Source organism: Panthera onca, chromosome A3 (assembly GCF_046562875.1).
Source record: "Panthera onca isolate mPanOnc1 chromosome A3, mPanOnc1 haplotype 2, whole genome shotgun sequence".
NCBI lineage: Eukaryota > Metazoa > Chordata > Mammalia > Carnivora > Felidae > Panthera > Panthera onca.
In genome coordinates this window covers 56,865,716-56,882,910 of record NC_138341.1, presented here as the reverse complement: position 1 = coordinate 56,882,910, position 17,195 = coordinate 56,865,716, and the positions used below count along the sequence as shown (strand labels likewise).

General features: G+C 39.6%; 1 long non-coding RNA gene across 1 annotated transcript; it reads right to left on the bottom strand.

The window, feature by feature from the left end:
- Nucleotides 1-6,615: 6,615 nt before the first annotated feature.
- Nucleotides 6,616-16,659, bottom strand: LOC132660537 (uncharacterized). Its single transcript, XR_009601856.3, has 2 exons — nt 16,195-16,659; nt 6,616-8,805 (listed from the first exon to the last, which is right to left on the bottom strand). It is a non-coding gene; the product is annotated as an uncharacterized LOC132660537 (long non-coding RNA).
- Nucleotides 16,660-17,195: the final 536 nt, after the last annotated feature.

Here is a 17,195-nt window from a genome sequence, read left to right as displayed (position 1 = left end):
ATTGCAATATTCCTGGTATGTGTTGGGCTGTGTGCCAAAAGTGAAATGTGATTTTAAGTGAAAAATTCAGGTCATTCTTCTACTTCTTATGGTTTTTTTTTTCTATCTAAAAACAAATTTAGAAAATTAGTGCTATTGAATTTTATCAAATAATTGAGGATATAGTATATATTAGAATATAAATTAGGGTATGGGTTAGATTGCTGTCACAAAAACACATTTTAACAATGGATTGGGTGAAATGTAAATTTGTTTCTTTTTTACTCAACCATCTGAAAGCAGAGAACGGGTAGAGCTGATAGAATGTCTTCACTATTCCCTACGTATGGCTTCCATTTTTATGGAAGTGGCTGTTTCTGATCCTCATGTCACATCTGCATTCTAGTCAGTGGGAAGGACAAAAGAGGAATGCCTGTGCACACTACTTCATTTTGAAGACATGACCTAGAAACTGAACATAATACTTCTGTTCATGTCATATCCACCAGAACTTGATTGCAGGAGCACACCTGGTTGCAAAAGAGTTTAGAAAATTTAACCTTTATTTAGGTTGTGCTGTGCCCAGTTGTAATTGGGGTTCTATTTTTAAAAGAAGAAGACATGGAATATTGGGGGTATCTAGTCTTGTCTGTCACAGTTAGGAGGGCTAGAGTAACATGAGGATAGGAGAGGGGAGTTTAGATCTGGGATCTGTGTTGATTCTACAGACAGGAGGACTTGAGGACAACTGGGTTTTCAGATTTGGTCTGACAATGGTATGGACTCTGGATTAGTGTGGCAGAGATTGGAGTAAGGTTGGAAACCAGGTGGGAGGTTGGCTTAGTTGCTTATGGTTAGGCAGATGGCGTAGAAATGGTGAGGAAGAGCTAACCCTGAGGACTAATTCATATAGATAATTATATGCCTGGGGAAGAGGTTAAAGTGCAGAGGAGAAGGGAGTTTCAGAGATGACGTAAGGTTCTAGTTTGTGAAAGTAGAAGGGACACGGTTACACTGACCCCAAGCAGGACAGTTGGGAGAGCAAACAGTTCTTGGGAAAGACAATAAATTTGATGGACATATTTTTTTGGTTTCTCTTGATTATAATTTAGGTGTGGGAGGGACAAAAAAGCAGGTTGGTACTTGGCTTATCCTTGAACCCCTAGGTTGATTTTGGACTCTTTCAGTGTGTCTTTGATTTTTGCTATATAAACATGCTTATAACCACTGTGGAAGCCTGAAATCTGGAGGAGTTTTGAGATATGAGGTGAAATGAGATTGATATAGTGTGCCCCATTCCTGGGCACATACCCTTCATCATTCTTCATTTTGTTATTTTTAGAGAATATGTAGAATGGATTAGCCTACTAACTACTGGCAGAAAGTATACATTGGATATGTCAATGCCCAGTTTTTGCTAAAATCTCATTAAGCTTTGAAACCAGAAGTTTGAATTGATAAAAGTTCCTCTTAGAAATTTATATTCCTTTTTTACTAGAAACTTCCTTGGACTTATCTTTCAGATCAAAGCAAAGTACTTGTCAATGTGATTTTCCAGCAATATCCAAATAACAGTTCTCAAAGTGAATTGGTTTGAAAAAGATAATTCTTTGAAATCCTTTGGGTTTCTAAATGTTGAAAGAAGTATGAAAAGTTGCCTTCAGTTAGACAGATCTTTTCAAAACATCTGGATGAATACAATTTGTGATTGGTCAATAAAGAAATAATGAGTAGTTTACCTAAATATAGTCTGAACTTACATCCTCCACCTTTAAATTGTTTTTTGATGTGATGCAAAAACTAAGAATTCAGTTTTCAGGGGTGTGACTGCCCAGACAGCTTCTGTGTATTTTGGTACAAAGGGGATAAGTGATAGTGTTTAGGGAGATTTCTTCTCTCTGCTATTCAGTTGGTGGAGCATTTGGTCTTCATGGAGGCTCACCACTTGAGGTTGGCTTGACATTTCTCTGTCTTGTTTCTAAACACCTTTTGTAAAGATAAGTAAACAAGTCTTTGCCACTCTAGAGAGGGAGGTGCATTGTTGTCTATTATGAAATGCTCTCTCTTGTAGAGGACATTATTTTCTCCCTCCTTTTTTATTCGACATCTCTTTGAATGGTAGCTAGAGAAGATTCTTTAAAAACTTTGGTAGTCAGTTGATTCTTCTTGAGTCAAGAGATTTTTTTTTTTCTTCGTATGAAAATCCTTTCTAGGAAGATTATACCTTATAAGCAGCAACCGGTGGTTCTTCTGATTAAGGGGGAAAACTATTTACAATGCAGGCAGAGATAAAAAGGCTGCTATACAAAGACATAACTGTCTTTCTAAATTCAGTGGCTATTTCCTGTTTAATTTTTTTTTCCTGTTCAAAATAGTCATAGGTATCAGACAGCATTTGGACTAACGGCCTAAGAGCCTTAATAATTTATTATTAAATCATTTTGAATTACTCAGGGAAAATGTTAGCACCTGAAACCCATTGCCTTCTGTTTTGTCTTCTGAATCCTTAAACTTTTGTCCTTTGTGGACATTTCTCAAAATTAGAGCATTAATGAAAGTCTTTGAACTTTCTTCTCCTTGCCATGGTGGAGTTCTAAGCAGCTGATTTTAGATCAGTTGGTTTCCCATTTCCAAGAAAAGGAGAAGCAGTAAGAAGTGGACAAATTCCTTTTCAATAGTAGTAGTTTGGCTACAAGGATGTTTGAAGTGGTAGTTTAAAAAAATGTTGATGGTAACATGGGCACACTAAAATACCAGAGCATAAATATAGTTAGGTGTAGAATTTAGTTCTTAAACCAGTGTATTTTGGGGGGTCTTATTCTGTATCAAGAAAAGATTATAGCATATCATTCTTTGATGTTACACATTTCAGAAGAGTAGTGTCATATTTAGCTTAAAACATGAGCTTTCTTTAGAGTGAATGTATGCATGTGTATGTGCCTGTGAGCAGTCAGTAATGCCAAAAAAAAAAAAAAAAAAAATCTATGATGTAAGTTGATGTTGGTCATTCGATTTCTGAGCATGTTATAAGGTTCAGGGAGTGTTCTTACCTGTAACACCACATGAGGAAAAGTAGTCCACCAGTGGCCACCTGGAAGTTGCCAGCTCCTCTGTGACATTGGGTTGAGACTGGTAAGAACTAACAAAGTAAAGCGCAACTTATTGCATCCACTGTATACGGATGTGGGTACTTTTTATGCCTGGCCAATCCCAGCAGAAGTCTGTAGCAGATAATACCAGGGTTTGTACAGAGAGATTAACATATTGTTCAGGAGACCGAGAGAGCAGTGTGTATGCACAACTTACTTGGATTGAGTGCAAGATACATATTCTTATGTATATAAAGAAATCCACTTGGACATGTGTTTTTGAACACATGCAACTCTTCAGAACCATGCTGCTGTGTCACTGTATTGATATATACACTTTCTAAAAGTTTCATGTTTGCACACATGAAGAATCATCTGTGGAGTCAGTGATGTGGTAGAGCTGGTGCCTATTAGCTCATTGAAGTCCATTGTTAGATGTTTGAAATTTTGCAAGCTGGTTGTTAAATAGACATTAGTAAAAATTACACTGAATAAACTTTGCAATTAGATACCTTAGAAAACAAAAATAATAAGTACCCCAGACATATTCCTTTCTAATTAATTCACTATGTTTTACTGTTATCTGTGCTCTTGAGGATACTTAGGACTATTGTGTATATACGGTGGAAACACTACATAATACCGTGTCATGCATTTCTTCCTCACTCTCTTCGTTGCCGTCCATTTGGTAACTTGATAATGGATAAACAGAAGTCTGGGTTACTCTCCCTTCTTTCTTGTTATTTTTCTTCCTGAGGCTTTTGATATAAACATGTGAAAGGCCAAAATAACTTAAAGATCATTTTATATGTTTATGCAGAATAAACATACATTTTAAATATCTAATACAATGTATTGTGATTCACAGGATAATTTTTAAATTAGAAAAAAATGTGTACTTAATTCATAATGTACTAGAAGATGTGTCCTGGACTTTAACCAGAGAGAAAGGTTAGGTTGTTCACTTTCAGTGGCCTTGGTTTCTGTCTGCGATGGTATTGCCTTGTTTGGAGATAAAAATGAAGTTGAGATCGAAGGCTCTTGTGAATACAGGGCTTGGGTCACCTTGTATTTCCAGTTGCTGCCATGAGAGGCCTTGTCTAATAATATCTGATTGTTCATCTCTAGAATGGCTGTAATAATAATAATATTCACCATATGAAGTTGTAATGAGTATTCAATAAGATTACATATAGAAATCACATAGAGAAATTGCAATGACTGTTCAGGCCATCTACAAATGATAGTTAATAAGAAATCGGTATCATCATCATTGCTTTATTGAATACTACTGTTTGTCAGGACCTGTTCTAAGAATTTTGCTTATATTATCTCATTTAAACCTTGAAAAATCCCCTGAGAGAGGCCTGTAACAGAGGAGGAAACAGAGTGATTTAGTCACTTGCCTGGTGTCATATAGCTAGTGTGTAGGGACTTGGAATTTGAACCCAGGTCTGACTCCAAAACCCATGTTCTTACATGTCAACACTTTTTACTTACTACTTCAGTATCCCTCACAAGGCATATAGTAGGTGTTTAATAAAAAATGTTTTGATAACATTGTGGTGCTTTTTTTCTAAAATGGTTAACCTCATTTCTTAGCTCCAGGTGAACAGAAAATTCCATTTCTCTTGTGAGGTGTTTCATTGAGGTAACTACCTACTCACAGCTAAAGCTAGTACTCAGGAGGAGTCTTAGGGTGCTCTGCAATAAGTGTACTAAATCAAACACACCCAGACACACGCAGACACACCCAGACACACACATATTTCTTTTTAATGGTAGTTGTTTTTTTCTGGTTTCCATTTGCTAGGCTATTAAGAGAAGTTTTGTTTTAGTGGCTTTTGTTTCTGTGTTTATGAACTCCTTCCAGTGAGGTGCTATAATCTGGCACGTGGAGACTGTTCCCCTCTAATAGGATTTACCTTTACAAATATCTGAAAATTCTTCCAGGAGAAGATTAAATTGTTTAGCTCAATATTTAATCTGTTACTTCCTTTCTAAAGACACCCCATGGACTTTGTCATGCATTTGGCTGATACGAGCGGTATTGATCAGTCATAAACCAAAAAAAGCCAGAGAATGGCCAGCACAGCCTCTCCCATCCCCACCTTATAATTAAATTTTGATTTGAGCTGCTTTTGATTAATCTTATTTGTGAGTGTGTGAATTCGAGACGACTGCTAAGTTTCTAAAGTTGCTGGGCATTGGTCTCTGGTGGATGGCTCAGCTAAAGAACAGTATGATTGCATTTTTATGGTTTTCAGATATTTAATAGCTTCTTCCTGTCATTTTCTGAATGACTGAATATGGTTCAGCCCTCTGGGAGTGGCACAGCATCCAAGAGCTGGGAAGATGACTGAGGTCTGTGTACTTGACTGATTGCCTTAGTCTTAATTGTTCTCTTAATTAGCTGCAGTAGCAACTGCATCTGGGGAGAGATCACGGTATTGGTAAACAGCTCCACCTTGGAGCTCAGGGGAATGCCTTTTGGAGTACAGACAGTGAGCAGCTCAGGGGCCAGGTTCTCCTCAAGTTCGGGAACCTGCCAAATTGGCAGCCCCCAAGGCTGATGCCCCACATGCAATCTGTCATTTCGGCCCCTGAGAAGCAGGTCTCCAACTGTTTGTCCTTAAACAAATTCAATTTTAATATGCAAAAACCTGGCTTTAGTGGGCTGAATGGACGAAGATGAAAACAAAAGGGAAGGGATGCCCAGTGAAGGCCCCCCAGCTGGGTAGTAGGCTTGGGAGTGGGAGGCCCAGGGCCCGGCTGCCAGCAGGAAGAGCAGCTCCTCCTAAGCAGTTGGCGGTCTTTCAGGAAAGGAGTTGTGGATGGGTTCACTTCAGCTGGTCTCTGAGGTGTGGCTTGGTTCCTGAAGCCTCACTTTATTCTTATTATCTACTTGACATTTCTCCTTCTCTTTTGTATTTATCTACTGTAGTGTTGAACTTAACCTGAAACTTAGCTCCCCACCCCCTCTGCCTTTTCCCCCCAAATAGGAGGTAGCTCATCTAATCTGAGGGTTTTGGAACCTGAAGGTGACTCAACTTGTTTCTTTGTATAAGTGACTGCACTTTGTCATGGGGACCCAATTGAGGTACTTTTAGAGCTAGTAGAACCAGTTCAGACTCACATTCATATACAGAATGGAAAGGAAAACAGGTGCTTTGGTGGGAAACTGCAAAGTTCGTACTTAATATTTGAAAAGCCAGGATAAAGTGGTAAGAAATTGGCATGGAGACACAGTGTAATCTTAAAAATAAGATGAACCAATTTTCTGCATTTGCAAGTAGATAACAGACAATTCATTGGTTGAGGACTGAGGGCACAGTGTGAATCTCTGAGCTCTCAGGCAAGTCATTTTCCTTCTCTATACAAGATTCTCCTTTGACATAAACAGGCAAGCCCTATCTACTTCACATACCTGCCAATGAAGATCATGTAAGATGATAGTAATAAACTTGCTTTGAAAGTAAAGAGCATTATTTGGAACAGGCTTTAAAGAGTTGTGATTATCTATATTTTATAATTAAATTGCAAAACATATGATCACAGGTATATTTTAATTGCATTGGAAATAAAAATGCGACTCAGATATGGTGGCATTTCATGTGAGTGTATCATGGTTGTATGGTTGGATATTTCTTCTCTTGTCACTCTTCCAGAAAATTGCCTTATGCTTAATTTAACTCTTTTTTTCCCCCACAGAGCAAAATTCTCAAAAGAACAATTCCATTATTTTGAGGGTTGCCTCTGAACCTTAACTATGTAGAGTGTTCACAGAAAAGTAATTCCTGGAAATAAAAATGATTTAAACTATGAGATCATGGTTCAAAGCCATGCATCATACCATTTACAAGACAAAACTGTAAACTGTAGAGCTAACCACTTGTGGCCATTAAAATGGAAGGGCTGCTTCCTGTCAAAAAATGTAATCAGTAAGTTCACCTTGATATTATGTCAGTGTTGGGATGACTGCATTTCAGTCACCAAAAGTCCCTCCTCCTCCTGAATCTCAGCTGTATATGGTGTAATATGTTATGTCTTCCCTTTGCCTTTCTATAGTAAAATACTTTTCGTGATGGCAGAGAGGATTACCTATGTTAACTGTCTTTGTATAGAGTCACAGCAAAATCCCTCTTTTATACTTGGGTCAAGCACAGAGGAAAGTCACAAATAGTGACAATAGGAACATTGATTACTAGATACCTTGTCATTGTTGGTGACTAAAACACCAGTAAAGGCCATTAAAAGCATCAGTTCACTTGTTATCAAGGTTTTCTCTAACAGAGGCAACCTACAATATCTTGTCATCAGGGATCACTCTTATACAGCTCCCTTCCTGGTAGGCATATGCTTGACCACCTGCCTTAGGATGCCTTTCTTATCACCAACACAGTGTCCTACACCCAGAGAGGAGCATAGTTTAGTGTCTCAATTCCCATCCCCAACAATTTCCCTCTCACTTCTGTACTCTAGAGGCTGGGAAAATAAATACTAAATTCCTCACCTTTTCTTTCAACAAGGGGTGGCCACCCATATGCCATAGTTCTAGCCAATGTGATACAAATAGAACTATTTTATCAACTGGACTTAGGGGTGTTCTTGGGAACATTTTGCTTTTCTGATAAAAAGAAAAAAATTATAGTTTGCCCATCCTTTCATCCTTTGCCTTTTCTTCCTTCTGAAATTTAAATGTGATGCCCAATGGAGCATCAGCTGTCTTTTGGTTTTTCAACTAGCCAACAGGTTAAAAAAGGTGGAGGAAAGAGCCTGTGTCCAAGAAAGCAGTGAGGAGGGCAGCAGTGACCTAACCCTGCGCTCCTTGTTACAGGAGAATTAAGAACTTGCTATTTGTATAAGTCAGCGGAGGTTACCTGTTACCTGCAGTTGAAGGCATACCAAACTGATGGAAAGAGCCCTGTGAATCTGAAAAATTTACAAAGCATCAAATAAGAGGCCTCAGTAGAAACCTCTGCTTCTTATTGAGCAAAGCCCTGTACTCTCTAACGCAGGGGTTGGCCGACTATGTCCAATGCGTGAAGTTTGGTTCTCTGCCTGTTTTTGTAAGTAAAGTTTTATTGGAACAGAACCACACTCATTTGTTTACGTTATCTATGATTGCTTTTGCCCTACAATAGCATAGTTGAGTAGATTCAGCACAAATTGTGGTGGAGACTGTATGATATACAAAGCCTAAATAACCTGTCCAAATATATTTGAACTTCATGATAAGTCAGGTTGTTTTCTTTGGCCTTTTATAAAGCAGCAGAGCTCTGGGCTTTAACCTTTTAAGGCATGACTGTTGCAGTGAGGAATATCCAGCAGAGTATGCATAAATATTAGGCTTTTGGTTTTTACCAGAAACAGAGCTCTCTGGAGAGCTTGCCTTTGGAGGGGATGCACACCCTCAGACCCAGGACTCTGCAGGCCTGTGCTCAGACAGCATTCTTTCCAATATCCAATATCTCTAAAATGAATTCTAAGTGGCTACTTGTGTCTGATTCTCCTCTAAGCTGATGCCAGGTCTATTCACTTGGAAAAACATCCCAGTTCTGGGAAAGCTGTTCTGAAATCTTTCAGTCATACATAGTGCTGCAGGTCTGCTTCTGTTAGTGCATTATCAGAATTCCTGGGTTGTCAGGTGTTTCCTTATCCTTGAATGCATTTCTTTCTTCGTGTTTTTTTTTTTTTTCGTTTGTTTGTTTTTTGTTTTGTTGTGTTCTTTTGGCATCTACAAGAAGGAAGGGAGAAAATTTCTCAATACAACTAGAAATTCTGAAAATTATGTATTCATGAAAACAGATTAAGAATGAAGTCAGGGGCTGCCTGTGTGACTCAGTTGGTCATGATCTCATGGTTTGTGGGTTTGAGCCCCGCGTCAGGTTCTGTGCTGACAACTTGGAGCCTGGAGCCTGCTTCGGATTATGTGTCCCTCTCTCTCTGCCCCTCCTGTGCTCACACTCTGTCTCTCTTTCAAAAATAAACATTAAAAAAATTAAAAAATAACAAAGTCAGCATGGTTCTTACCAATTTTTCCCATTCTATCAACTTACCCCTCTCTAGGCCATGGATCTTCATTTATCTTTAGTCTTTAAAAAATACTCATGCTCACTTTATTTTTTATTTCAGTGCAGATATAATCAATGCATTGCTCTCTGTTTCTCTACTCCCCCAAATACATCTTTTTGCTCTTCTTCTGATAAAAGAAACACGAATGGAAAAAGTAAGTCATAGTTTTGATATTAAGTCTCCACCTTATTATGCTCTTTCCTGTTTCTTCTCTTACAGATGGGAGGGCAAAAGTCCAACAAAAGTAAACAAGTGGAATAGGAGAAAGGACAACTATAGCAATACAATGATGAATTTAAATTTAAGCCAGGTAGTGTTGAGAATTAGTCTATTTAGAGTTGCAGTCTATTGATGGTTTTGGCTTTTGCTCCGGGGCGCGGGGGCAAGAGAAAAAATCCTAAGTTCCCATGGAACATCCTGAAAACAAAACTTGCTGGAGGACTAAGCAATCTTCTAAACTCTGGAAAATAATTAGCCAAGTAGTTTTTGGTAGTTCCTGGCCTCCAGGCGGGAAAGGATTGGGTGATGTAACCATTGCCCTCTGTCTTAGAATATAAAATTAGGGGGAACCAGTCTGGTGAATTCAGGAATTTGGATTTAAGTTCAGTGTACTGTTCTATCACACCCACTGACATGTTGATATACTGACCAAGAAAACCCAGGGTCCTGGGAGATGAACTAGACACTGAGTTTGCAACACGCTTTGTAAAGGAAGAGAGTATTTTCATGATGTGCCGAGACACTTCCAGTAACTCCTGTCTCTAATGGAGGCAGGAAGACTAGAGAGACCCAGGAGAGGGTGCTTGGAGTCTACCTGGCAGGTATGCATATTGCATATGGACTGAGTTCTCTGCCTGAAAGAAGATGCTTTATCAGTCAGAAGTGGAAAACATTCTGTCTTGCTGTAGCATTTCCACCCTGCATCTCATTTCCCTCCCTTCCACCATACATATGTACACCTTTCCATAGTTTGGAGATGACAGGTAAGACCACCCATAATTTACAGATGAGATAGGAGAGACCCAGAGAGGGCAGGAGAACAGCTAGGGAGAGCAGAGCTGGAATTGAAAACTTAGTTTTTGTATTCCAACCCTCCCTTTCTTTCTGCGGTGTGTAGAGTCTCTAGTGAAGGAGAAATTGACAGCAATTGGTGTAGACTCTGAGATCTTAACCAGCAAAGAAAGTGGATGGGCTCACAGGTAAGCAACAGTTGCTGCAATGCAGTCTGTAAACTGTAAAAAAAAAAAAAAAAAAAAAAAATATATATATATATATATATATATTCCATATTATATATATAAATATATATATGTAAGTATATATATAAATATATATTAGGTTAACTTAGAACCTCCAGCCTACAAGTTCATGAATATCAGAAGGGGAATGGAAGGTGGAAGCCAGGGCATTTGGATCAAGCCATTGCAATCCTTGGCTCAGCCATAGAATGTCACCTTTATATCATGTAACACTCAGGATAACAGTGTTTCCTAGGGGGTAGAAAAACAGAGATTTTTTTTTAAAGGAGCAATTTTAAAAACCCAGAATTATCTCAACCAGTGCTTGAGTAATTCATAGACATCATTGATATTTAAAAAATTTTCCTTCTTCTGCCTATTTTTCCATATTATTATTATTATTATTATTATTATTATTATTATTATTATTTGTAGTTTACAGGAATTGTGTGCCTACTTTCTTAATTTTTTCTTTAGCATAGGTTTTATAAATTACATGTTTTCCTTTAAAAATTTAGATTTTATTTAATGGGCAGCCTAAATGAACTTGAAAAATTCTTAGGTACCTAATACCAAGAATCCTATATTCTTAAAATACTCTTCATAAAAGAAAGCATAAAGCTAGCTATATTATGGTTTGGGTGTAATGAATTTTCAAAGACTGAAAATTGAAGACCTACATTGTGGGGAAAAGATGGTTTGTGGAGACAAGCCAGTACACATTGAAAAGACAACACAGGAGGATCCCTGATGGGGATCCCTGATGGGGACAATGGGGTAAATATATAAGTTAACCCCAGGGACCAGTGGAGGAGTCAGTTACCTGGCTACTCAAACAACAAGTGTTTTGGAGGTTCTTTGTGTATAAGCCGTTTTGTAGCCATTACCTTTCTGAAAACATGATCATGCTGCCTTTTAAAGGAGGAATTGAAGAGCCAGCCATCAAGTCCTAGAGATTTGTTCATCTCAGAAGTGCTGGGTATCCTTGGGTTGTGGGAAACATCCTGGGCATTTGGCATGCTGGATAAGATGGCTCTAGTCTTTGCTCCTCCTCTTCTGTTTCTATCTTACTCTATGTTGTTTTGGTCGGGAGGGAAAGGAGCCCAGTGGCAGTGCTTGCTTGCCCTTCTGGCAAGTGCTGACCATGGTGAAGGATTCATTTCCTGACAAGTGCTTATGTTTACTGCTTCTCCATCTTTCCCATCTGGAGCACGCCTCACTCAACAACTGGTTAGATTGAGAAGATCCCTTAGGGTCCCTCTTACCCATGGTCTTTACTTACTTTTGAAATTCATGTTTCTTTTTGGGTGTGCATTGCTCGTTTTATAATTGGACTCAATTCAGCAGTAGCTCTGGCCAGTAGCTATTAATTATCACTTTGTTCTCCTCTTCCCATAGCAATTATTAATTAAACTGCTCAGAGAGTCATAATGAGAAATTAAAGGCTGTAATAATGTTTTAGGAAGCCATGTCCCTCGGTCTTACAGGTCTGCATTCTGTTCCAAAGGCAAAGCAGGGTTCATTGTTTAATTCATAGACATTTACAGAGTTTCCTCTAGGGAGAAGGCTTCATGCCAAGAAGTGGGCATACAAAGCTGAGGGCTCATGTTCTAGGGAGGAACTTCAGATCATGGTGTGAACTGTTTTTTGATCCAACCCTAATTCCTATTCCTATTTCTTTCTCAACCTGTGCCACCCCATGGAGAATCAAGCCCAACTTTCTTTCTACCTTCATTACCCACTGTTCCCTCCCACAACTTTAAGGGCACTCGGGTTAATTGTTTCCCTTCTGAGTTCCTATGGCAACCTTATATAAATCTCTATTGTAGAACTAATATTTTATCATTTTTTAAAGCTCAGCTGCTTCTCTCATCCTCAGAAAATTTTTTCAAAGTTTAAACTGACATTTATTACTATTTTTTTTTTTTATCTGTGTATCACCAACCCCTAGCCCAAGTCTTAGCTTAGCACTTGGTATTTGGTAAATATTGAAGTTTTGTAATTTCAAGTAAGGATCAATGGCTAGGTGGCAGGCTCAGTTCTAGGAACAACTTTAGAGTTGCTGCAGGGGGTAAAAATCTAGACCTAAGGAGCAAATTGGGTGGGGCCGTGGGGGTGGCCTTCCATGGAGGCCAATGTACAGTTCAGTCAGGTCCATTATGTAGAGCCAGCCCACCCTACTGCACTCCAAAGGAAATGCGAACATTTCCTCTCAGTCTGTTTCATTGCCAGTATCAACCTACACTCAGCCTCTCGTGGTATTCCTTGCTTTTGACTTCTATGGCCATCTGATCCCTTGGCTCCAAGCTCCACATCTAAATGCTCACCTCAGGGCTTTCTTTCTTTATAAACCTTTTGGACATGATTTTCCTTAGCAGTTTGACCCCTAGCAGTCTCTTTTGGACATACTAGTATCTGCTCTGGATCCTAGGATCAAATCCCACTGACTTGGACCCAGAGTGGCTGGCTGCCCCTGTGATACCATTTCAGGAAGTAGAAAAGCCATGATGAGCCAGTCAGTCCTCCACACTCTTTGAATTTCCTCCCTTAACATCTGCCTTTTCACAGGGGCTCCCAGAAATGTTTCTTGCTTTGGTTTACAATGCAATGGAAGAGGTAATTTTACTTTCTAGTGTATATAATGTGTACAAAAGAATTTGAAAGAAATTTTTGGTCGGGAGGAAGGAAAGAGAGCTTATGGCTGGTGGGTGGGTGGGTAGCAGGATTCAGTTTGGAGAAAGTCTCTACTGCAGTGTAGAGAAGGGATCATTTGGAAAGAGGAATGTCACCCATACTATAGAGGCAGTAGACACCAGTGGACATCTGTTGTTTTGCCACTCAGTATCTATTCACTTTTCTTTTGTTAAAATACTGTGATATTCTTGGGAACTATCATTCCACCAGCCTGAGCATGTTGAATCCACCAGAGTGTGAGGTGGGGAGTACATGCAAGTCAGCCTTGGCCAATAGTATATACAGTCCCTGGCCACTGAGGTGGTTCAGTGAGAGTCAGACCCAACAATTTTCATTCAGTATTTTGGGGAAAATAATTCCCCCCTTTCTTCTAGGTTTGTGGTTATGAGAATATAAGCCTGGAGAAGGCCACCTTAATGGGGCAAATTCCTGGGAGTGAAATCCATGTAAGTGAGAGCAAATACCAGTGATTAATAGGCTTGACATCCTTTGGGAAGTAGAGCCAGGTATGCTTTCTATATCTCAACTATTCGGTCAGTACATATCCTTTTCGCTTAACCCAGTTTCAGTTGTTATTTTTTCTGTTACTTGCAACCAGAGATGTCCTGAGGAACATAGCAAGTAGAGGAAATGTCTCTGGGTTTGAGGTCAGAGAACCTGAGCGTAAAACCTATGTCTGTCACCAATTGGCTGCATACTTAGCTTTCCAGGGCCTCAGTTTCTTTATCTATAAAATGATGCCTATATCAGGGGTGTATTGGTCAATGTTGTTTGTAGTAAGCACTGAAAATATCTCTAGTTAAGTAGAAAAGTAATTCATTGGAAGGGTATCTGATAACTCATGGCATTGAGAAGGCTAAGGAAACAGGACTGGAAAATGAGCAGAGATCAAGGGAACTGAGCAGCCAGAATCTCAACTAAAGTTCAGCTGAAGGAACAGTCCTGTTAGGACCCTGCCACCTCTCCATGCACCACTGCGTGGAGACACCCTATTTGATACTGCATGGCTCACAGGTCCATTACTCTTGGTGGCACTCATTCCACATTTAAAGCTTGCTTAATGCTGGACATCCTATTGGGTAAGATAGTGAAGGGTTTCCCAGAAGGGAATAGGGCTTGGATGTTGGGCGGCTTAACATAATGACAAAAGTTCACATCAAAAAAGCTGCTGAAGAATCGCACGAGGTAAGGGCTATAATGGCCCAACATTGTGCTCTATCACTGTTAGTTCTTCTTTCCCTTCTTTACATTTCTGACCAGTGCTGATCCTACCAATCTTTTTTTTTTTCCTTCCAAATTTTTATTTAAATTCTAGTTCGTTAATACCTAGTGTAATAGTGTTTTCAGGAGCAGAATTTAGAGATTCATCATTTACATACAACACCCAGTGCTCATCATAAGTGCCCTCCTTACTACCCATCACCCATTTAGCCCGCCCCCCCCCCAACCCCATCAACCCTCAGTTCGTTCTCTATTATTCAGAGTCTCTTCGGGTCCTACCAATCTTATAAGTCTCTGTATTTAGAGAACCACCTGTCACCAAGTCCCAGATCTAATAGGCTAAATTAGGCTGACCGGCAGATTCCATCCTCTGCACACTAAAATATTCAGTGACTTTCTCTCTCACTGGGGATCTCTCCATTCTATCAACTTTGCCCAGTTTTCCTTTGCTGTGTGTGGTCTCAGTTACTTTGCTAAATAGCTAGTGTCTTTAGGGCATAGTCAATATCTATTACATCATTTCCCGTTAAGTGCTCAGACATAACCTAGCACATGGCAGGTGTTCTTCAGATCAGCATTTATTTACTGATTTGTTCAAAATTAGTAGTGGTTGGCTGGCTATTCCAAGAAATCATGGATGGGATGTATTCCTAGTACTAATAACTGTGTCTACCTGTATTTAGGCATCTGTTGAATGGATGAGTGGATGGTACTGTCATAGTAGGCAACATCCAGCATCCTACTGCAGCTTTAAGACTGCTATTCATGCCTGTAAGTGGGACCTTGGATTGTGCCACTTGTTAAGTATCTTAAAGATTGCTACCCAGATCAAGGTAAATGTTAATAGTGATGCTGTACTGAGTTCTGCCTAATCTCAGGTAAGAGGCAGAGGTGTGTACTGGGGAATTGAATACCTCTGTGTAGGGTGGGCACATGGAGTGGGCAGGCCATTCTAACAACAATAGGCATCTAGGAGGACCTCTTACATGCTGGGTACTGATGTATGAAGAGGAGAGAAATACAGCTTTGCCTTTGAGAAACTCAGAGCCTAGTGTGCTCACAAATCCTGGCTTTTTAGATGCTCTGAAGTTAGTCCTCAGTGGAGAGTGTATCCTTGGGAGGAATTAAGTAAGAGAGGAAAGATTCCTGTGTTGGCAACACTATTCATGGGTTTTAAGTTCCAGAGGATTCTCTTGGACAGAGAATTTCCCAATATTTCTTTTCTGTAATTCAGGTCAGAGGTTTATGCAGGCAGTATAGTCTTCCTCATTTCCTGACATTTCCAGTGTCTTTCACAATAGCTTATTACCAAATTTCTGGGATTTAATCTTGTCCAGGCATTTTTACTACCACAAATTGGTAATCACTGTGTGTGTACGTGTCAAATGTGTGTGTGTGTGTGTGCAGGCACAAGTACACATATGATTATGTGTGGAGATGATAACATAATGAAGAGAGGGGTGGAAACCAGGGCTGGTGGAACAAGAGAGAGGAGAAGGATGTGTATAACTGTTAGCTCTTTATTTCCTGATTCACTATCAGTGACTCTGTTAATGCTTTGCCTGTTTAGCTAATTTGCATTAGTCTGTTACTAGGAACTTTAAATGTTCAAAGGCCTTAAGGTCTTTTTGTTTTATGAGTTTTGAGAGTCTAGAGGAGGTACAGCCGGCAGACAGGTTGAAGGACATTCTTCCCTGACATCTCTACAGTCTCTGGTCTGCCTTTGAGGACGAGCATTTAGAACCTCCTTTGAGGGCTGTCCACTTGTTAAAGGAGTTGATGAGGTTTCCTCTTTAGTGACTTGGGAAGAGTGGGGTGGGGTGGGATGGGGGAGTTAATTCTCTGGTGCCTAGTTCAGTGCCCCAGGCTTAGGAGATGCCCCAAAGCATGTTGCTTACCCCTGCTGCTCTTCTGCCCCATTCAACAGCTTCGCAATTTGGCCTCTTGCTCGGTGAATTTTCCATTCTTAGTGTTTCTCCCACATGCACTCAGTTGTTCCACAATCCCACAGAGGTCGTATGGTCTGTGCACAGGGCATGTAATTTGCTGATCCCATGATTAGACATGCACACAAACCTCAGTGCTATTAAAATGAACTCTGCAGTTGGCCTTTGGATTGCTTCCCCCTAAACAAATCTCCTAGGCACATGTGAATGGAATTAGTCCTCAGATCACTCTGGCCTGCAGCATGCTGGTGTTGAATACTTTTGCTCTGTAGTACTTCCGTGGTTGTAGGCAGCCCAGATTCCTGTGATCAGAGGCATATGTATTGATTTTGGGTGCCTTCTTTGGGCCAACAATTTCAAAGTGAGAAGTGCCTCACTCTTAGTCTCAATGTGGTTTGGGTGTAGAACTTGAGGAAAGAGTTCTTGGTTCTTTCTTTCTCTGATTTTGTTCCTTTGTTGTCTTGGCAACTAGAATAATAATCTTAAATGTCTGTGTTTGTATATTCTTTAGAGAATATTTTATCACAAGTCTTTTCCAAGAATGTCTGTCTCACGATGCATTGATTATTCCTCAGTGTCTTCCTTTTGTGTGTTTGTGCACTTATTTTCTGCAATTGAGAGAAAGAAATGTTAGCATGATGTAACTGGCTCTGGGGCTGAGGATCAAGAGTCCTCAGTATAGGACATTTTACCTTGCTGGCCTTCAGTTTTCTGGATTAAATAGACCAGATGACTATAAACTCTAAGCCCCCATGACTGTATGCCAGAATTAGGTAAGAATGTGCCATTACTTGCTGTGATTCTTGTAATAATAATCATTTCCATTATGAATGGGAATTTTCCAGTTTTTTACTCTTTCACTGTAGTATTTTTTTGTTTGATGAAATATGTTACTTCATGTACTTTAATCATTAGTATTTTGGGGGAGGGGTGAATGCTGCCAAATAAACACA